This window comes from Megascapheus bottae, chromosome 23, assembly GCF_031878675.1.
Source record: "Megascapheus bottae isolate mThoBot1 chromosome 23, mThoBot2.hap1, whole genome shotgun sequence".
In the NCBI taxonomy this organism is placed as follows: Eukaryota; Metazoa; Chordata; class Mammalia; order Rodentia; family Geomyidae; genus Megascapheus; species Megascapheus bottae.
Window position 1 is genome coordinate 19,783,929 of NC_143531.1, and position 19,062 is coordinate 19,802,990.

The 19,062-nt window shown below is 36.2% G+C and overlaps 1 protein-coding gene across 3 annotated transcripts in view; it reads left to right on the top strand.

Annotated features, from left to right (window-relative positions):
• Snca (synuclein alpha) overlaps positions 1-19,062 on the top strand; it is a 54,693-nt gene that overhangs the window by 15,277 nt on the left and 20,354 nt on the right. The window lies entirely within an intron of this gene.

Here is a 19,062-nt window from a genome sequence, read left to right on the forward strand (position 1 = left end):
CATAAATTGAATATGATGTGTTTATATATTATGACAAAAATGGGTTTATGTCAAAGTTCAATGATAATTCACTTGTTTGTGTCTCCAGACAGAGACAATTGATTTTTTGCCCTTTGAAGCTAGCATAGGCTTTTGATGTTCTAATCTCAAGGAGACATTGATTGTATTGTTTGCTTTATTGAGGGAAAATGTCAACGGAAAGTCTGGTTCTTTTCAAAATATTCAAAGTGCATAGAAATCTAGGAAATGGCACAGTGGCATGGTATTTATATATACAGGTATAAGATAAAAGAGATAACACTTTGATTTTCCATGGTTAGAGCCAGAGTTGGACAATACATCACCATCAGCCTAATTTTTTCTCTATGAGGAAAAAAATGAGGAGCTTGTTAAGTCAAATGTTAGCTAATTCTTTTATAAGAAATTTTTCTCAAAACTTCTAATCAGATTTGAATTTTTTAATTATAATGTATATAACTCTCTCCCAAGTGACTTTGCAATCAATAAGCATGTATATATAAAACTACAAAAGTAGTATTTAATTCTTGTTACAGCTTAATATACACATATATTAGAACATACATTTCTTATATAGAAATATAAATGTATATATATATATTAAAACAGAGAACATATCTTTGCTATGGTAAATAGTGCTGCAATGAACATCGTTGTGCTGGTGGATTTAGTCTGACCTTGTTTTTGAACAATTGGGTAAATGCCCAGTAGTGGAATTGCTGGGTCATAGGGGAGCTCTATGTTTAGTCTTTTGAGGAACTGCCATACTGCTTTCCATAGTGGTTGAATGAGTTTGCACTCCCACCAACAGTGTAGTAGTGATCCCTCCTGGCCACATCCCCTCCAGCATCTGTTGTTATTAGTTTTCTTGATGCTGGCCATTCTAACTGGAGTGAGGTGGGATCTTAGAGTTGTTTTGATTTGCATTTCTTTTATGACCAGAGATGTTGAGCATTTCTTCATGTGTCTATAGGCCACTTTTGTTTCTTCTTCAGAAAAGACTCTCTTTAAGTCTTTGGCCCATTTTTTAATGGGACGGTTGTTTCTTTGGAGATTAGTTTTGGAGTGATTCAATTTTTTGAGCTGATGATATATTTTAGATATGAGGCCTTTGTTGTGTGGTTGGTGCACAACAATGTTAATTGGAGCACTATTTACCATAGCAAAGATATGGAACCAACCCAGATGTCCCTCAGTTGATGAGTGGATCAACAAGATGTGGTATTTGTACACAATGGAATTCTATGCTGCCGTCAGAAAGAATGACATTGCCCCATTTGTTAGGAAATGGAAAGACTTAGGAAAAATCATATTAAGTGAAGTAAGCCAGACTCAAAGGAACTTAGGCTCAATAGTTTCCCTCATTTGTCATAATCAGTAGAAACTTTGGGCTCTCTTAGCAGAGATTTACAATAGAACAAAACCTAGATACATAAGGCCATGTAGTATGACGCTAAATGAAAGGACCTCTAGGATATAGAAACAAAGCCATATAATGAGTGATTGTTGTCCTTAAGGTACTATGTTATCTCTCATCTCTTTTTCTATCCCTTGATTATCTCATATTGTTACAGTATCTTACTTTGTTATCTGATATATTGGATATATTTGTATTTGGTTATTTGAAATTGGATAGGGAAGGGGGCAAAACAAGGTGAGGGGTGGGGATGGGGGGAGGGAAATGGGGACCAAGACATGAGAAAGGATATCAATGTACGTGAATTAATGTACCTTCTATCTGCCAAATATAATGTAACCCTTCTATTAATTACATTAAAAATATATGAAAAAATAGAGAACAGAGACCATAGTTAAATTAATCATAATTAAGTAAATGATAATGGTGGAAAGACAGTATTTTATCTTTCTGATAAGCGCTGGGACTATTACCTTTCTGAATATACATTTCACATTAACTAAGTGTGATATATCTACTTAGAACTTGGATTGCATGAATGAATTCACTTGCAGTTTTATGAAGTGGGAGGAATAATGTGAACTTCTAATTTAAGAAAATAAAAAATCTTTTAACTATTGATACTTATAAGACAGTGATATAAATCTGGAACTCCATAAAGTTAAATTATCCCCTACTCATTTGCACACACACTTTTAATTTCCCTATTTGAATTCTAAGAATTCATCCACTGATGAGTAGTTTCTTTCTTTATACCCAGTATACAATTTCAGGTCACACAGAATTTCCAAGAATGTATGCACAGCTTAGCCTTGATGCTCAATTAGGTTGTGCATTATTTGTCTCTAAGGGAAAAAGCATATGCTTCCACTTCTGTCACTGAATGTGGGATATGGGTGTCATGAAAAGCACAGATATCATTTAGAAAGACTTCATCTTAATGTCTAATATGATACCATATGCAAACACCTTTAAATCAACCTCGATTAAATACTGATATATTTGCTTACAGTAGCAATCCTTCCACCACAGTATTGTTTGTGAATAGAAACCAGGCTTTGCAGGTTTGAGAAAAAGGCAGTTCACAGGAGCTCTGATGGATGCTGTTTTATCTGTACTGCTTGACCTGCTGCCCGGTCCAGCTGACCTTCCTCCTACCAGAGTCTGCATGTGTGTTAGTTCTGCAGAAACTCTAAATAGCTGTGGAGCCCAGAATCTGTAAGTCAGGAACTGTAGGGTTTGTCTCATCTCTCACTTTGCTGAATGAGATCATTTCACCTTCCTGAGCTCGAGTTTTCTCATCTGTAAACTAAAATGATGAATTAAATGAGTTCAAAATGTTTTGAATCTGTGTTTAATGGCTTCACTTTTTAGGTCTGCTTATTCAATTATGCACTGCCAGACCCGTGGCAACTCATTTGACCTTTGGAAACCAAAATTGTTCATCTGTAACAGTCCAGCCAACTGCACAGGGCTGGAGAGTGAACACAGTGGGACAATACAAGCAAAAGATGCATAATGAACTGTAACACGTATTGTAAAATGTACAGTGCATCGTAGTTGATAGCATTTTGCTGTGGAGAGCTTGCTTTGTCTCTAATAGGTATGTTAGATACATGATTTGAAAGGAGGTTTTCTGTGTTTTTTCCTTCTTCTCTTTTGGGTCAGTCACGGGGCTTGAACTTGGGCCCTGCACGCTATCCCTGAGCCCTTGGCCTCAAGGCTATCACTCTACCACTTTGAGCCACAGCTCCACTTTCAGCTTTCTGGTGGTTAATTGGAGATAAGAGTCTTACGGACTTTTATGTCTGGGCTGGCTTTGAACTGTGATCCTCAGATCTTAGTCTCCTGAATAGCTAGGATTATTGGTGTGAGCCATCAGTGCCTGGAGGTATTTTTTATTAATTATATTAAATTGTATGACATAAAAAGGAGTCGATTCTAGCAAACTCTACTTAACTGAATAAATGAGTCACACTGGTGTTAGTTTCCTTCTATTTCTCAAGTCATGAGGTTTCATTAGATATTACACATGTAGTATAATTAGAAAGGGCTCTGGGCCCCAATTAAAAATTTATCTCTTCCAAACTGAAGAAAGTTTGAGTCTTTAGTAGCACGTGTTGGGGATGTAATCTTTCTAAGGCACTGTTGGTGGCAAAAGCAGGAAGATCGATCAGAGTTCAGCAGAACATAGGCATGAAACTCCAAGTTTCAATTAACACCTCCCCCTGGCTCTCCCTTTTCCTTATCTTCTTAATAATGGTTGGATGTAGACTAGTGGCACTCAGGATAACCATATCCTGTCTAGAATTCCTTGAGTCTAGAATAAAGAAAAGACTCTCCTCTCATAAGAGTTTTGTACCAAATCCTGTTGGAGATCCCTGATGGCTTGAGTGGGGCAGGTTCCAGGAGGTCGCAGCTGCTGTTATGAGCCAGAGTCTCTTCTTAGGCCCTTTTCCTCACACCAGTACTAAGAATGCCATGAACCAGAGTTTCTTCTCATGTTTCAAGCTCGTTCTATACTCGTCCTTGCAGCTTCTGTTTAGATGGGGGAGGGGACAGGTAGGCCGCACCTTCCGCTGAACTATGGCATTTTTCAGCAAGTCTGTGTTACAAATGTCCATCAATAAGGCAGGAAGTAAGTGGATTCAAAGCATGCTTGAGGACCCATAGGAAAGCTGCACTAAATACATTTGTTTTTTCCAGGCACCAGTGACTCACACTTGTAATCTCAGCTACTCAGGAGGCTGAGATCCAAGGATCACAGTTCAAAGCCAATGGGTCAAAAAAAAAAAAAACCCACGGGACTTTTATCTCCAATAACCTACTCAGAAAAAGCCAAGTGGCTCAAGTAGTAGAGTGCTAATCTTGAGCATAGAGAGATAGAGCCAAGGCCCTGAGTTCAAGCCCCAGGACTAGCAAAATAATTAAGTTGGTCAATCTTTTCCTAATAAAGAAACATTAGATATATAAGCATGGATCTTGTTATGGCCTTCTTGTACATATACACACATACTTGCTCAATGATTCAATTTTATGTGCAAGAATATTAGGATACATAAATTTAAACGGAAGGACACGTATTGCTATATTGATTATAGTAAATAAAAAAATGCGAATGTCTAAAAGTTTGACAGTAGTGACATCACTCATTACATAAAGGCTTGCCTATGTCCATACACTGGTTAGTCAAATGCCTCTCACTGTATACCAGAATGCTGTTGCCAAGAAGAATTAGTTTAATGGCAAGGATCTCTTGCTACATGAAATGAAAATAAGGCAGGGCAAAACAAAATGAACGTTAGGAACAATGTGTATGTGACAGATGCATGTATAAAACCCAGACGTAAATGCACCACACAAGACATTTTTCTTTGCTCAAAGAGGCAATCTTTGCACTCCAGGCTGGGTAATTTTTTGCTATGGGGAAACTCTCTGGCACTATAGAATGTGTACAGGACTCTAGGCCTTACTTGTGAACTGCCTGGAGTGTTCCGCAGGCTTTGCAACAATCGGAGTCTTCCACAAGGTCCTCGAGGGAGCTCTGCCATTGACTTTTTCAACATCAGGAATCCCAGTCATTTTTTTCGTCTCCCTTTCCTTATTTATAGTTTCTACAATTTCCTTTAATAAGTACAGATTAGCTTCATAACAAAAACATAATATATGGCATTTGTAATATTCTACATTATTTAAAATCTACGTCACTAAATGTTCCATTGCTTTTGGCACAGTTGTAAATTAAAAGTAATGTTAATTTTTCTTTGCAGTGGGGAGGGCAGCTTCTGCTTGCATTTCTTTGGCTGATTCAAAAAAGTCATTTTAGCTTTGCAGGCCCTTAAACTATGGTTATAGCTACACCATTGGTTATTTAGCCAGAAATCTATCAAGTCCATGTTTGTTGATGGACCCTTGGCATATAATACTGTGCCATGCATTATCATAATTATTGTGATATGATGTTGATTTTCTGTGTTCTAAGGACTGGCAGTGTGCTGGCAATAATCATAAATATATAGAGAGAAATCGAATCATTCATTAATATTGTGCATCTTGTCAGTGGTGATAACTCACTTCTGTAATCCCAGCTGCTTAGGGGATGGAGACTTGGCGGGTCTACTGTGTGTCTATACTCCATTTTCCACATCCAGTTCACCCACTGACAACCTAAACTAATTCCATAACCTGACCACTGTGAAAAGCATTGCAATAAATGTGGCTATAAAGATACCGTGATAGTGAGCAGATTTTGATTCATCGGAGGGTCTGCCCACAGTGGTGTGACTGGGTCCTATGGAACTCCTATCTGTATTTCTTGTGAAACCTCCATCACTGCTCCTCTAGCTGCCAGACTAATGTACATTCACACCATCCATGTGTGAGGGTGCATTTTCTACCAACATATGTTGGTCAAACATTTCTTCAGGTATTTATTGTCCATTTGAACTTTTTTTGAGAAATGTCTGTTCAATTCATTCCCCCACTGGTTGATTAAATTGCTTATTATTTTTGGTGTTTACATTTTTCAAGATCTAATGGTAATCTTCATTATTATCTAGATTTTATTCCAGATTAGGGTCTAGATTCTATTCTAGGTTATTTTCTAATAATTACCTAGGTTGTTATCTAGGTAGTAATTATCAAAAATTATTATTCTAGATTATTAGAATAAGTAGATAAGAGATCTTGATAATAATTCTAGGTTCCTTATCTAAGTAATGGTCCCCTGCCACAGGAGTAGCTGGAAAAAATTGTTTCCTGCTCTGTACTTGCCCCTTCATTCTGTCTATTGTTTCCTCTGCCATACAAAAGGTGTGTAATTTAAATCAGTCTCAGTTATCAATTCTTGCTCTTATTTTCTTTAACATTTATCACAAAGCTTAGCTTTCTCCACACCATTACAAGCCTAGTTATTTATATATGAAATTCATGTAAATAATCAAGTTACCTTCCTAAAACCAAAGCAACCATTTTGCAGCTGAGCAGTATCTTAGAGATTTTGAAGCTGTTTATAAGTATACCGTAGTCATTATGCTTCATGAAATATTATCTTAACAAACCACATCACTTTCAATGACTGTTGGACAGATGGGCAGAACCTCATGTACCCGGTACCAGGCAGTTGGTGAGTGTAAGATGCCAGAAAGAAGATTAGGAATATTAAGGCAGGCCATTTCTGATTGCTGTTGAAAAGAAGGCTTCTGAGTTTTTAAACCCTGTGCAATGTGTTTTTTCCTTGAAAAGCTATTCCTTCCAAAATAATTTCTACATCTTAAATCCAATACTCAATGTTTTCTCATAGAAACTAGAATATAATTATAAAATTAAAAATTTAGGCAGATTGATAGTTGAATTTTCCTTTCTTTTGTCTTTGATGCCAGGATGACAGTTACAAAATGTCAGTTTCTCTGCAAGGCCTGTCATACAGTTCAGTTACAAGAGGATGAGGGGAGGGGAGAGAAGGAAAGGGAGGGGGAGAAAGAAGGAAGATGGGGGAGAAAGAAGGAAGTTGAAGGGAGGGGAGAAAGAGAGTGAGCTGCACACTGAAGAAAAATGTGCCATTTGTCACTGCCTGAACTCCTCAGCCATGTGGAACTGTGAGAGAGACTTTCTGAAACTCAAAGTTCTTCTATTCATTTCTTTGGGACATTTCAGCAATGAAGTTTCCATTATGAATCTTGTGGTTCAGAGTAGCCAATTCTGAAACTGATCAAGGTTCACATGGAAGGCACTGTAACTTCTCTTTCTTATAGCTTGTACTGATTTCCCCAAAACAAATATAATGATTTGAAGAGGTTATCTTTTAGTGCTACAAATCTTCATATTAAAATGATTTGATTCAAGGGCAAGAGTAGCTCATGCCTGTAATCTGTACTATTTTTGAGGTGAAAATAGATGATCAAGGTTTAAGGCCTGCCAAAACAGGCACCATAAAAAGAAATTTACTGTACACAAAATGGGAGGTGAGAGAGACAGACAAGCAAACATACAGAGATTCAGACACAGACATGGACACACACACACACACACACACACACACACACGTACATGCACACGTTCACACACACACACACACACACACACACAAACCCCCCCACACACACACATAGAAAGAAGAGGAAGCCAGGTATATGCTTATAACCCCACCTTCTCTGGAGGCACAGAGACGTTTATGGAGAGTTCAAGGGCAACTGGGAAACAAAATGACAACAAAAGGGCTGCAGATGTGGTTGAAATGGTAGGTGACATGAGTGCAATTTTAGGTTCAATCTCTACTTTTAACAAAAAGAAAGAAAATACAGTATTGAAATTTTAAAAGTTTCCAAAATGTATTTTGCATTGCTTTATAGAACTTACTCCACCTCAATCCAGAGTGCTGAATATCTAGCAAGCCAAGTTTATCTTCAGAGAATTTTTTGTGGGATTTATAGAAGGATTTATTATCAAAGCACACACACACACATGCAGAATAATCACATTAAAGCTTGTCTGTTATACAGAACACGAGCAAGAATGTACTAGAACAATGGGATATATGCACAAAGGATTTCATAGCTACAGACAGCCCTCTCTGGCTTTTATTTGTGTGCTGTTTTTAAAGGCTCTGGTTTGCATAATCATAGAACTGTGCAACATGGTAAACTTGACATTTTGTAGGCATATGTGTTTGCATATGCCAACATATCTGACATTTCAGCCTAGTTCATGTTTGATTCTTTTTTCTTTCTGGCTTACTTTATTTATTTATTTATTTATTTATTTTTTATTGTAATTAATAAAAGGGTTACATGATATTTGCCAGATAGAAGGTGCATTAATTCACATTCTTTTATTCATCTCCAGTTTATTCCCGGAGCAGTTTCCACGGATGCTGTTTCTTACAGTTTCATGATTTGAGCCTTTAATCCACTGGATAGATTCCTGAATCACTCTTTAAAATTTCTCTCTTCCCCTTTCCTCGGCATATATTTTAAGAGTATTTAACTTCCTTGCAATTCTATCCAGATCTCATGCCTAATGAACTTTACCATAGTTCTCTTTGTGCACTGTAAACTTGTAGCTGGATATCCACTAACAGTGCTCAGCCTTGTCTACAAAAGTGCCTTCCACATCACTTATCATGACTGCCACTGGTATTTTTCCTGAGAACCAGAATAATGCTGTATTTAAAGGAAAGGGCTTAAGTCATACAAAGTATATTCTCTGATCAAAATAGATTAAGCTAAAAATCACTAAAATAAAAGTGTCTGAGAATCCTTCAAATAATTTGAAGTTATCAACTTAGCTCATAATTTGCTCTTTTACATATCTTCATTTTCATGATATTTTACTGCAGTTTGCTTAAAAAATGGAGAAGATATGGAAGAAAACCTTTACTTCTTGCCTAATTTAACAATGTGCTTGATAAATGTTACACATAGTATCTTAATCAAGAGATTTTCACATTCACACAATGAATACATGTTGGAATTATATAAAAATCGAAACTATTAGTGTGTGAAATAATCGGTCCTGTCTTTATTCACTCATGAGAATTGGCAGGATGTTGTGAATATTCAATGAAGAGGATGTATTTTTAGCAAGAATCTTAAACCTCCTACATGGAGAAGTATCCATGAGATGTGATGTTTCTGAATGTGTGCTGCCCTGTTCTTATAAACCTCTTTTCTTTTTAAAAATTTTCTTTGTAAAGGTGATATACAGAGGGGTTACAGTTATATAAGTCAGATAGTGAGTACATTTCTTTTAAAACAGTGTCTTCGCTCCTATTTTCTCCAAATTTTTTCTCTTCCAGCCTCCTCCCCACAGAAGAGGTATAGTTAAACCTCTTTTCTTCTGTAACTATTTTCCAAAGGAAGCTTTTCTTTGACAAATCATGTTAGCCCAACTATACCTTACATAAGTAAGCTGTGTTTGGTTTGTAATAAAAGATAGAAAGTAGTAGGCAAACATACATAAGACCATTGTAATTTAACTTAAGATAGCAAGCAGTTGAAAGGAAGAGTTGATGATCTCCTGGGGTCAATAGTCTACCTCAGGCTTTCTTTTTATATTTTTATACATTTTTATTATAATTAATAGAAGGGTTACATGATATTTTCCAGATAGAAGGTGTATTAATTCACATACATTGATACCCTTCCACCTGTTTGGTCCCCATTTCCCTCCCCCCACCCCCACCCCTCATCTTGTTTTCCCCCCTTCCCTATCCAATTTCAAATAACCAAATACAAATAAATTCAATATATCAGATAACTAAGTGAGATACTGTAACAATATGAGATAACCAAGGGACAGCAAAAGAGATGAGAGATAACATAGTACATTAAGGACAACAATCATTCATTATATGGCTTATGCTTCTATATCCTAGAGATCCTTTCATTTAGCATCTTACTATATGGCCTTTTGTATCAAGGTTTTGCTCTATTGCAAATCTCTGCCAGGAGAGCCCAAGGTCTCTACTGATTATGACAAATGAGGGAAACCATTGAGCCTATATTCCTTTGAGTCTGGCTTACTTCACTTAATATGATTTTTTCTAAGTCATTCCATTTCCTAACAAATGGGACGATGTCATTCTTTCTGACAGCAGCATAGAATTCCATTGTGTACAAATACCACAACTTGTTGATCCATTCATCAATGGAGGGATATCTAGGTTGGTTCCATATTTTTGCTATGGTGAATAATGCTGCAATGAACATTGTTGTGCTAGTGGATTTAGTATGTCCTTGTTTCTGGATGATTGGGTAAATGTCAAGTAGTGGAATTGCTGGGTCATAGGGGAGCTCTATGTTTAGTCTTTTGAGGAACTGCCATACTGCTTTCCATAGTGGTTGAACAAGTTTGCACTCCCACCAACAGTGTAGTAGTGATCCCTCCTGGCCATGTCCCCTCCAGCATCTGTTGTTATTAGTTTTCTTGATCCTGGCCATTCTAACTGGAGTGAGGTGGAATCTTAGAGGTGTTTTGATTTGCATTTGTTTTATGACCAGAGATATTGAGCATTTCTTCATGTGTCTATAGGCCACTTTTGTTTCTTCTTCAGAGAAGACTCTCTTTAAGTCTTTGGCCCATCTTTTAATGGGATGGTTGTTACTTCGGAGATTAGTTTTGGAGTGATTCAATTTTTTGAGCTGTTGATATATTTTAGATATGAGGGCCTTTGTCTGTTGTATGGTTGGTGAAGATCTTCTCCCACTCTGTAGGCTTCCTAATTAATTTACTAGCTATGTCCTTTGCCATACAGAAGCTCTGCAGTTTAATGCAGTCCCACTTATCTAGCCTTTCTCTGATTTGTTGTGATTCTTGGTCCTTAAAAGTTTCCACCTGTGCTAAGCTTTACACTTTACATCAACAAGAGAAGTAGTCTTCTTAATCATGTTAATTTTATGGACTTCATTCTTCTAATTAGAGAGGTGGCATTAGAGATGTTGACCAGTGAAGAGTATTATTATAAGTTTAAGCAACTCTCTCCAGTCTGTCATCCTTCTACTCTATCATTTTAAAACAAATTTTGGTAAATTTACATATCCACCATGTGAGGCCTCTAAACATGGGGCTTCTGTGGATTTTCAAGAATAATTGCTAGCATGCTGTCTCATGTGGCATTATATTGCAAATGAATGTTTAGAAATCTTCTCTTGCTCTTACATTCTCCTCCTTTTTTCTGTTTCTCTCTTCTCTTGCTACCATTAATATGCAGTTCTGAGCAAGCATAGTGAGGAGGGATTTGGGTACCAGGCAAGAAGTCAAAGGCAGAATGTCCAACAGGCCAAGACATGGGAGTGGAGAGAGGGTTGCAGAAATGGGAGTAGTTGCAGAAATGGCAGCCAGTGTGGTTTTGAGAGTTGTCTACCATAACAAATAAATCATTGAACCAATAATTAGCCTAGAATTACAGCAGTTCTTGGCATAAATGGTTGTGTCAAAATCAATATTAGGGTTGTCATTAGGGGGACTTGTATTATGTCTCTGTAGTAGAGTCTCTTTGGTTTGAGAATGTAAAGGCCGAAACATGTAAAATTGATGCATCATATTAGAATAAAACTCACATATACAGCAAAGTAATAAATTAAAATGAATATATTATAGTTAGAGATTCTGGGCAAAGTGCATATAGGAAACCCTTTGTAATGTTATTAAAAACTGAATTTTCCTGTGGATTTGTATGTATCATTATTTTTTTTAGAAAAGTAAAAAAAAAAAAACTAAATAAAAACCAGAACAACCCATTCATTCCTCAAATATCTACTGAGGATTTGTTGAATATTGAAGAATGATCTTTTATGAATATACTCAAACAATGAAACGTTTATTTCTTAGTCCTACAAATGCAAATCCTTGGTCTTTGTTGCTGGCAGGTGGGTGGGTGAGTTTCCTTTTTAGGTAGACTGAAGGACCCAACTCCTACCATTTTGCAGCTTCACCATCTTCCACGGGCCTTCATTCACCCCAAGTTCAAAGTAATACTGGATGTGTTACTCAGTTGTGGCAAATATTGGGAGAATATTGTATAGAGCCATATGTCCTGACAAAGAAGAGAGAGCTGAACCACTGGCTAACTCTGGTTGATCTGTAATTAAGCACCATGTTTACACAGCTGGGTGAAGAGCCTCTTCCATTCAGCAACATATATTGGACCCCTTTCCTTTGGTTGAAACTGAGATAAGAGTTGGGGAAATGGAAATCTTGTCAGATAACATGGTCAGTTCTGTCTGTAAGCTTATCTGTGAGGATGAATATGTGGCAAAACAATGAGTATCCATGCAATGGTTAAACCAGTCTTTGAATGTGACTGAGCGTGTAAGAAGATGTTTTGTGGTGGAATGAGCAACTGTAATGAAACATAGATTTTATTTTTTTAGCTTCAGTTTTCTGGGTTTACATATATTTACATTTGAAAACATTTACCAGTTGAGGACTGGTTTTACAATCATATTAGGAGTGGGGGTGAGTAAATACATAGCAATAGAGGGGGTGCATAGAATTAAAGAACATTATGTACATGTGGGCAATGGTCGTGATGAAACCCCTTACCATGTCTAATTTGATATTAAGCAATGAATATTTAAAAATGGGCAATCAGATGAAAACAGAAAGTAGAACATGTGAACAGTACATTTGCTACATTTTTCACAAGCCATGAGTCTTGTTGATGGTTCTGCCTAGAATTGATCACTGAAATTAATTCAGCCAAATATGCAGCCATAGCCAAAAGTGGAGAAGCTCAGCTGTGTTCCCTATGTATTGTATTCACATAGTCCTTAGATTTTTTATTAGTGATGATGTTTAGTAGGCCACAAAGTCACCATTGCCTTTATAGCACATCTATATGCTAGTCTCTCTCACTGAATTATTTTTAGACATTGCCCTACTGGGAATTTTTTCAAGTGATTAATGTACAGCTCGTGTACCAGCTTGAACTTGGCTTCTTGGAAACAATCCATTCTTTGCACTTTCAAATTCCAGAGGAGTATTGGAATTATATATAAATGTGAGCTCTGAATTCCTTTGAATTATTACCCAGGAGTTATTTTTCCTCTGCCATTTCTCCTTGGATCCCAAAAGGAACCCTGACATATGATTCAGACAATTATTGGTTGTGTATTGAAGTCATGATTTTAATTTATCCATAGCTTTCAGTGAACTATTTTGGTCTCCACTGAATTCTGTGTTTCACTTGTCATATAGACAGGATGTTCTTCATTTACAGTTTTGGGGTTCAACCAGAACATCGTACAACCCTCTGATCCCTGACGGAGATGGAGATCTAGGGAAAGTATTTAAGACCAAATGTATGAGCTACTATTTGGTGCACACAAAAGAATACATCCTAATATGTACCTTTGTCTTAATCGATTTGCCAACCTATTCCTTTATTTTTCTTTCTTTTAATGAAAAAAGCAATACTTTGAATCACAAAATGATACATAAGATCAAATCCATTGGTGCAAGTATGGAACCATTAGCCCTCTGGTTAGAACATGGTGTGAAGTATCAAGCCATTGAGAGAGGTGCCTAGCAGATTGGTGTCCAAATCTAAAGGCAGACAACAGATTTATGTCCAAATCTGCTCCCATGATCTATCATGTGACATTTGGGCTTCACTTTACTTAAAGAATGAAATATCACTCTCTTGTTTTTGAACTATTTTTTTCTGGAGTTTTATATGTCTAAAGTAAGATTTTGATGAGTATCCTTTCGTTTAAATCATCGCTGATGCTACTTAGGAAATCTGCTTCTTAAGAAAGGTTGAGGTAATTATGGGAGATTCATATCTGCCATTCAGAATAATCAAGATGACACAATGTATAATAAACATACAGTACTTAGTAAATAAAATATGTATAAATCACATTACATGAGTTATAATAATAAATACATTATATTGAGTAAATATTTTCTACTTTATAATGTATTCACCTCTCTAATTTCACATTTTTTAGCAAACACCTGTAAGTTCTCTATCAAATTCTGCAAAACTAATATTTTATATATAGTCTTCTAAAGACAATGGAGCCAGTTGATTTTATGGAAATAATTGAGTAAGTTCATTAATGGCATGCAATAGCACATAAGAGTTCTGAAACTTTATTTGTATCATTTAACCCCTCTGAATCTAATGATATGTTAGCTATTACAATATGCACACCTGATACAAGTCTACATATCCTAGCAAAATTTGTGACAGCTGGTTGAAAATACATGTGAAAACACCACATAAAGAGCTTTAAGACATTATATATCTTATTACTAGTATTACTTTCTTTACAAAAGAAGAAGTAGTTTCAATTCCTCTTTTTCCATGTCTCTCCTCTCTTAGTTCTGAGGCAGAAAAACAATGTCTGATATCTGAGTAAGGAATTGTCTTCCTCCCAGATTTGAAGAATGTATATTTATTATCCAGTTACCAAGGTTTATAGTTATTATCCAATTTTCTAACACTATAAGGTGGTTTTACTCTAATATTTCATGACATGAGTGAACTTTTCTAATACACATTTTGCTCACTGACTTTCAGTTGAACATAGTGTATACAATTTATGGTAATATAACACATGGTAAAATTCTAAGCTCTTTATTGGAAGCAGATTTATGAGATAGGTTAAAAGGAATTAGGTGAATAAATACATTTTAAAAAATCTCTGTTCCTCCCTCCCCCCAAAAAAGTAATAATCTTTAAGTAGAGCCAACTTCAAGCAAACCCTCACTTGTTTTTCACGGATGTTCCAAAATAAACTGAGCTCATATGTTACAGTGTTGAAGCAGAAAAGAAGATTGGGGGGGGGAGGGAAATCTGAGAGTTTTTGGAATACTGTCAAAAGTATACTTTGGCATTTCTCCCACCTTCTGGAGGCACTTGATTGATAGCAGTGATTTGATGCCAGGGACATAGCAGAACTAGAAGTGGAAATGCAGTGAATTCAGTGCTCTTGCTTGTGAAGAATAGTTTGCTGCTTTAGAAACAGTGACACTTTACCCCCTCACTCCCCAAACTTATAGGACTGCTGGAATAACTGTCTTAGAAGAATAAACATTTCTTGAAATATATCAGTTGCCTCATTCTGTATTCCTAAATTGAATACATTTGAGGATATATTTACATACGTAGATGAAAACTAAGTAGCCATACAAATATTTTAAATAAAAGCATATTTTGAAGATTGAAAAATTCTGAGATTCTTAAGTTTTATAATCAGAGGAAAAAACACATAAGAAAGGAAAATGACATCAGTTCTAAACAAATTTCTAAGATTTGCTGATCTCCAATGTCTTAGAGAGATATCCATCCAAGGAGAACTTTATAACAAAGACATTTCTTCACATGCATAGCAGCGTTCCATACACTCACTACCCATCAGTGGGTGAAAGGATGAGGAAAACATGGTATACATGCACCACGGAATTTTACTCAGTTCTCATGTGAAGTGAAATAAGCCAGTCTCACAGACAAGTATTGTTTTTGCAATACTTAAAAATACTTTAAAGAAGTGGACTAGTAGGGATGTAGAAGGAGAAAAAGAAGTGACGGGCAGTTATAAGAAAGAGCAATACAGAGGTGAATAAGATTAAAGTATATTTTAGGAGTGCATAGGAATGCCATAATGAAATCTACTACTTTATAACATTAATAAATGCTTAGAGAAAACAAAGAAGGAGGAAAGATTAGAGACAAATTCCACTTAAGAAATTTAAACCCAAGTATAAGTGAAAGATCACTGAAGGTCTGAAACAGTTCAAGTGAGAATGAAGAAAAAAATGATCAGCTTGGGTAAGAAAAATGTAAGGGAGAGGAGAATGACTAAGTGTGGGTCTGCCTGCTTTTAAAGACTGGGAAGGAATTTGAATATTGACCTAATCAAACTGAATATTTACTATGGAACAAAGAATTTTTGTGACTTCTCACTTTACTTGTGGATTGGAAAATATAAGTCCTCTCTTTGTACCATATGTTTTATTTGACAAATAGCCAGCTAGCTTCCTTATACCCAATCTCACTGCTATTCTACACCAGCCAAAACAAGGTTCTGCTGAACCTCAGAATCTTTTGTACATGGAAAACCAGAGGGGCTGATTAGATTGTGTTGCCAACAGATTTTACTGTCTGCTAGGTTTCTCATCAACAGTTTCCTTGCACACGCTTTCTGTTATCAATAAAACAACTTAATAAGGAAAAAAATGAGCTACAGCAATGAAGAATTCTCTTGGACTTTCAGGTAGAAGAGAAAAGTTGAGTGGTTTGCTTTATTTCATTTCTGCCTTTTTTATTCTTTTTTCAACTCAGAAACAGAAATTGCAGAGTGGAACTAAAGGTTTGGTATCTTACAAGTGTCAACATTTCATTTTTTCCCAAATCTTCATAACAATTTAAAATAGCTTCTCAGTTGCACAAGTGCATGTTGGACCAAAGATTTGGTTAAAAATTATTTGGCTTGGAGCCTGTTGCTGAGGGTAAAAGTATCAATCCTGAACCTGTTTTTTCAACCAAATGCTAAATTGTTTGTGCTTAGTATCAAGCTTTCAAAGTGAAATCCAGACCAGACACCAGAAATATTGAGGGTTTAGATACTGAAGTCTATTCAACAGTGATAGGAAGCAAGAGATGAAATGACTACAATATGTCACTCTAGTTGTTTGCAGAATAAAGGTTTGCTTTTTTATTATTCTGGTGTCCATAACATTTCATAATGAAGTGATTGCTTTCATACAAAGTATTCTATATAGATGGATATGTGTTTGTATATTTAAAAAAATAACTGGAAAGTTCCTGAAAGTGAGATGTGTCTTGCAATTTAAAATAGGAGATAAAGGGGCCCTAATGTATTTTCTTTCATTATATTGCCTTACTTCAGTATCTGTACTTTTCGAAATGTACTATTGTTGGAAATAATTCATTTGATGATAGTAGCTGTAGCAACTGTGACCCCCACCCTGATAAAAATAAATCCTTTTAATTAAATCTACTTTTCCCATCACCTGTAATTTATTGTCCAAACTGTTCCAATTCAATATGAAACAATAAATTTTAATGATGAATTTGTATACCTTTGAGCACATGATGTATAGATATCTAGGTATATAGATATGTAGGTGTCCAGATACATGAAGTCAAAAGTGTTAAAATTACTTCAGACTTTGATCTTCACCAGTTTTATGCTTATGTTTTATTTATTTATATGTATATATTTTATTCTATATTCTATATTAAAGGAATAACTTCTGTATGTGAACATCAGCAGATTTAGAGGAAGCTAAGGTCACATTTGTAGGTACCAATTTGTGTCTGTTTCTTTGTCAATCTTACTAATATTCTTCTCTTCACATATGTCAGCACCATGGTCTGAATGTGACATTAGTTTTTACCCTGGAGACACTTTGGTGGTAATAGTGGTGGCTCATGCAGTTAAGACTTGCTGATTCAGGAGGCTAAGATCTGAGGACTGTGATTAGGAGTCTATGCTGTCAAGACTGTTACCTCCAATCAATTACCACTAAGAAACAGGAAGTGGTCCTGTGGTTCAAGTGGTAGAGCACTAGATTGAGCCAAAGAAGCTCAGGGACAGTGGCCAGGCCCTGAATTCAAGCCCCAGAACCTGCAAACAAACAAATAAATAAGTGAAAAACCTGTATTATAAATCTACTTCAAATAAAGTCCTTGTCCAATATTGGATTTTTTGAGATTTCTTCTGTCTCTGCTAAATTAATGACACATGGTATATTTTCACATTGCATTTAATCAGGTATATAATTAAAATGCCCTCCTGGACTAACCTTTCTTTGATAAAACATGGCTTGCCATGGGATTTCATAAGTAACTCTAAGAAAAATGTCTTTTCAAATTAGCCTTTCTACTGAAGTGGTGGAAGTCGAGCCATGGCACCTATTTTATTTCTGCAACTCGAGAACTCTCTTGGAAAACCACATGATTTCACTTACATAACATTTATTTATATGTAGATCTAAGTTAGTTTCAGACCTCCTTAAGCTACGGACACATTGTTAAGATAAACTTCCACTTGAATTAAGAAAAATTCACAATATGGAGAATTCTGCTTTGAGGTAGCGAGGAGCTTTCCTGGGAAATATTTTTTAGGAACCATTAAGCCCCATTTTGACTGCATTGTTGCTGGAAATAACATGATTTGAAGTAAGTCTACCAAGGACTAATTTATCTGTGTATGCAGGCAGGTACATCATTTTCTCTCCCTTTTTGATGTTAGGTGACTAAGAAATTGGGGTTTTCTTGCTTGTGGAAGGAGTCACTGGGGGCATTTAGTTGCAACTGAGGATAAGACTCAGAGCAGCACTGGAAGTCCAAACTCTTTCAGCATAAGTGCAGTTATGGCTACCTCATCCCTCCCGCCCTCAGTCACAGGGAGCTAGACATTCTATTTTCCATGGGTTTTCTGATTTAGAGTATCCTCTCAAGGAAAGGAAAGGTGTAGACAATGAGCAAGGAGAGGAGAATGCTGTCCAGCATTCATTGCATATACCACATAAATTTAATAAATATAAAGGAAGGGGTGGGTCGAAAGGGGCTAAGATCTTAAGGATGTGAGATTGATACAATGCATTACATTCATAAACTGTTTTGCCAAATGCCAATTCCTTTATACAACTAAGAGATAATTTTTAAAAAATTGAAAAAAATCAATAGAGTGACCCAGAAAGAAGTGACCCAGGTCACAAGTGGTTCCAGATGAAAGTACAGTAAAATATGACTATAAAATAGGAGGAAGAGTGAAAGCACTGGTTTCATCAGAATTGATGTAAGGGAAAGACCATTTAAAAATGTTATTCATGGAGATTGGAGTTTGGCCTAGTGGTAGAGTGTTTGCCTATCATGCATGAAGACCCAGGTTCTATTCCTTGGTGGCTCATACACACACAAAAAAAGCTGGAAGTGGTGCTGAGGCTCAAGTGGTAGAGCTCTAGCTTTGAGAAAACCCAAGGACAGTGCTTAGGCCCTGAGCTTAAGTCCAGGACTGGAAAAAAAAATGTTATTCATGTCTTTGGCCTCTTTTAATCAAACTGGAAACGAGAAGCCTGAGGTTCATGTAACAAGGAATTTGTGTCATTTTAATAACCCATTAAAAAATGTAAAAGAAAGTAAAATATGA